The sequence below is a fragment of the Arvicola amphibius genome, chromosome 9 (assembly GCF_903992535.2).
Source record: "Arvicola amphibius chromosome 9, mArvAmp1.2, whole genome shotgun sequence".
NCBI lineage: Eukaryota > Metazoa > Chordata > Mammalia > Rodentia > Cricetidae > Arvicola > Arvicola amphibius.
Genome location: NC_052055.2, coordinates 16,347,499 through 16,352,245, shown reverse-complemented (window position 1 = coordinate 16,352,245; position 4,747 = coordinate 16,347,499).

The window sequence follows — 4,747 nt, the reverse complement described above, 5'->3', positions numbered from 1 at the left end:
GCCACTCGCGGAGAGGGCGTGGCCACGGGCCCTCCGCCGGCAGAGCTCCTCCCCGTCACGTGGGCACAGGTGAGCGCGCCTCCGCCCTGGTGCCCACAAGGGTCACCCGTACAGGTGCGGTGCGCTGCAGCCCCAAAGCCCGCTCCGCAGCTCTCCCGGGCTCTTCGGATCACCTGCCGCCCATGCGCCAAAGGGGTCCCGCCTGCCCATCCCACCCCACTCTCACAGCCCGTCCTCGCCCACTTTCCCCATCTGGGCAGGAACAGAAGCTGTGACTCAGAAGGCAAACTCCAGGCACACCTGGAAAGTGGGGTGCGTCTTTTAAAGGGGACGCTAATGAGATTTTAAATATGCCACCAGGGTTGTGTGGTGTGTTGGAGTCGGTGGCTGGCAGTGGGTAGCCGCAGGGCTACTTCGAGTCTTTCCTGCTCTGTTCAGGGAAATCCCTATGAGGATATCCGTCAATGATGGACAGAAAAGTTCAGTGCACAGGAAGCGTTCTTGAAACTGTAGCTGATAGGACGGCAGCCACGTTTCCAATTTTGAGATCTATATCATTGCTGTCTACATACGATGTTACCCGCATTACATTTCCCCACAAACACTTTTCATTTCACCCTCAGACACATACTCTTTACCACCGCCTTCTTACCTTTAGCAGATACTTAAAAAAAAAAAAAACAACAAAAACCAGGATGATATGTATGAGTCCCCTGCCTCGGTTTACCTCCTTGCATCCCCCCTATATTTTTGGTTTCAGTGTCAACGTTCTGTAAGTGGAACAAACGAAGGGACATTTCTCAAAGATCGTCTAAAGATAAGTTACATACATCAGCACACAGGTAGATCAAGTGGAAAAAAGCAATAGCTAACGCGGGCGTGTCAGCACCTGCCTGGATTAGCAGCACTTCGTAGGCCGAGGCTAGAGATTGCCCTGAATTTGAAGCCAACATAACCAGTAGTAGGACATCTAGGAATACTTAGGAAGACCCTGTCAAGCAACAAAAACAAAAAATCAAATATTTGTGTACACAGATGTAGATATATGTATAATAGATATAAGTATGTTATGTCTATGTATAAAATGTATAATAGACATATGTACATATATACACATATATGTCTATGTATAATAGACATGTACACACACACATACCCATTTCAGACATTCTCCAAATTGAGTCTTGTTCTGCTCTATCAAGTATAGCTCTTGAGCTGCTTGTTGCTCCCTGCATGGATTGTCAACAAGTTTTACCTTAAGTCTTTATTATTTTAATGAACGAAACTCATAGGTGTGGTGGTGACTCCAGAGTAAAAGCCACATAGGAGGGTGTGGATGAAACCTTTTGCACTTAACTCCTGTCGCCCACACCTGTTAGTCACTGCTCTCTGGCATTTTGTGTGTGCGGTTTGTCTAATAGCAAACCTCAAGTTTTCTTCATTGATCTGTTTGACAAAAACATTTCTGTGCCCAGACCCTGATTGGCAAGAAATGTTTATTTGCTGCCTAAGTAGCATTTGGAGGAGGATCAAATGTGAGGCCTCTTCAGAGAATTCCTTATGGAAATGCTCAGTAACTACACACAAGATGCCCAAAGTATCATGGTGAGCAGACTTGAAGTGTCCAGACCCATGCGTGATTTAAAGCCTCAAGTGTGTATATTTTAAAGTTATTGACGAAAGGAAACCTTGCAACCACATCCTTTCCAGCCATACTGTTCTTCCCTGCCCGTACCTACTTTGGTTTGCAGTATGGGGAGCAGAATGAAGGAAGTTGCTGTGCACCTTTCTTCTACTATAGCATATATGCTCAAAAATGAATGCTTTTCTGGAATAGGCTCCTCGTGATTGCTATCTATACCAGTTTCTTCTTCTTCAAGATGACAATACCTCTGGTACCCTCCTCCCCACACTCCCAGTTCTTTCTCATAAAATTGACCCTGATTTCTTAATAGTGCCACCTTTCTCATCCATTTCTGTGGCCCCCAGCATACTGAACACCCCTTCTTTGACCATTAATGTTTATTTCCTCATCCTCTTCCTCCTCCTCCTTCTCCTCCTCTTCCTCCTTCTCTTCCTCCTCCTCCTCCTCCTCTTCCTCCTCCTCCTCCTCCTCCTCCTCCTCCTTCTCTTCCTTCTTCTCGTCTTCCTCCTCCTTCTCCTCCTCTTCCTTTTTCTCTTCCTCCTCCTCCTACTCCTTCTCTTCCTTCTCTTCCTCGTCTTCCTCCTCATCCTCCTCATCCTCCTTCTTGCCCTCCTCCTCCTCCTCGCCCTTCACCTCATCCTCCTCCTTGCCCTCCTCCTCATCCTTTTTTTAAATTATTGTTTGCTGTTATGTTATGTTGAATCTGTGACCATGCCCATGCTAGGCAGGTACATCTCCACTAATTTAGCCACTAATCCTCTTTTAATTATTTTGTGGCTGAGTCTTGCTTAAATTGCCCACGCTGGCCTCAAACCTTATATTGCTGCCTCAGCCGCTTGAACAGCTGGAATAATAGGGATGCTCTTCTCTGCCTCACTCGTGCTCACACTGGCGACTCCTGCCAGTTCTGCTTCCCAACTTGCTGTTGTCGTTATATAGAACAATTACATCTGGAGTCATTTTACTACAGGGCATTTGTGAGCTCTACACTGTTCAATAGACTCTTATTTATTTATTTATTTATTTATTTATTTATTTATTTATTATTTGCTTGTTTTTTGAGACAGGGTTTCTCTGTGGCTTTGGAGCCTGTCCTGGAACTAGCTCTTGTAGACCAGGCTGGTCTCGAACTCGCAGAGATCCGCCTGCCTCTGCCTCCCGAGTGCTGGGATTAAAGGCTCAATAGACTCTTTTATCCATCTATTTCTCCTTTATTGCCAATTCGTTGGTCTTTAGCTGTTTATCCTGCCCTTATTCTCTGATTTACCCATTCTGGCATTCTTGGTTCCTCTATCCACCTGATGTCTTTGGGAGGGATTTGATAGAACATGCATTAGTTATACACACTGCTCTCTGTCTTGTCTTTTTCTTTTATCTTTCTTGTTCCACATTTCATCCTGCGTTCAGCTCAACATCTCCATCTGCCCTCTCTGATGTTATCTTCACTCTTCCTTGAGTTCCTAAAAGGGCATTGGCGCCATGGCTACTTGTGGCAGCTAGGCTTCACTGGGCCTTATGAATTTCTCTCCATCACCCCACTTCTCTTGATTATTATTCCCTAACTTCCAGCTTCTTTCCTGGTCTAGTCCTCTTGCCAAGAACATGTAACAGTGTTGAGTGAAGGAAAACAATTCAAGACCATTCAAATCTTTCTGACTTCTCTTATTTTACAAGCACGTAGACATCTAGAGCATCGGAAACCACTGCGGTCGATCCAGTTATCCAGGACAAACACCTGGGTATTTCTCTTCACAGTTTCTTCTCGGGCCATGGCTTCATTCAGCTACCAGATCTGGGTTTTATTCCTGTGATATATCAATGTCTCCTCATTCTCAGTGTCTTTCTCTACCTCATAGGACACTATTCCTTCTCACAGTGAACACATTGCCCTTCTTCACTTTCTCACTTGTGAACTATAGTCTGCCATCCAAACGATTTCTAAACACAAAACTGACCGTAGTCAATCCTCTACATATAACCACTCTAGAATCCCCTGCTGTTGTCTGGGTCAATTACAAATGCCACGGAATGCAGGTATTTCTGTGACACAGCTTCTGATGGACATTCTCAGCTCCCAGCTCCATAGACCCACTTACAACTGCAGTAACTGCCCTGTCCCCAGCCTCCCTGCACATTCTTCCTTCTAACAGAGCATCCTTATGTCCTATAAAAACTCGTCCCTAGAAGACCCCTTGGGATCACAGGGACAGCACTTTCCCGTGGCTTTCCCCTGTCCAGGGTTTCATGTGTGTTCGTTCCCCTGTTGGGCTTAGTCTTAGAGCGCTTACCTTGCTGAGCTAAGGTAGGGTTCACTGTCTCCAGTCTCTTTGCTAGAGTTGTGTAACAGGATATTAATTTCAAAAGTTCAGTGGGGACATCAGGAAATGATGAGTATCAGGTGTCAAGGTGATCTGTGTATCAGACCGTCCGGAAGTTCAAAGTGGGGGTGACAGCAACCTTGAGCTACTCACTTCTGTTAAGAATATTTAAATATCAGGAAGAAGAGGGTGTGAGAAGAGGCCTGTTTGGGGGAGAAGTGGAAGATACTTGCGATCTTTCTCTTCAGAGCTCTCTGTCTAATTACAGGAAGTTGTTAACCTTTCGTCATATTGCATAACGCAAGTTCAAGTGCAGTCACCCCACCTAGTGAACTAACTCCGCATTGAAATCTTTCTGCTTCAAAGCCATCACTTTCTCTCTCTTCCTGTTTCTTTTCATATGCGAATTTGAAGCCCATCTCAGTTTTTCAATTCCCTCTTTACGTTTCCTTCGGAAATCAATCCTTTCTAATTTCCCCTTCTCTTTTCTGACGTTCCAGTTTCTACTTTCTACTCAGTCTTCTGCATAAATGTTCTCCTGTAATTCCGAATTTCACTTATGACAGAAGCCGGCAATGTCTGATTCCTCCTCTAAACAGGAGAAGCAACATTTGCTGTGCCGAATAACAGGAAACAGCTAAAATCCAAGTGAAAAATGTGTGGAATTGTGGATTTTAGGCTTCGGACATCGCGCAGTTCAGAACTGTGACTAGACGGGAAAGTAATGATGACAGGTGCAGCGTTGAGCTGAGGTCGGAGAATGTTCAGAGCGCAGGAGGAAACT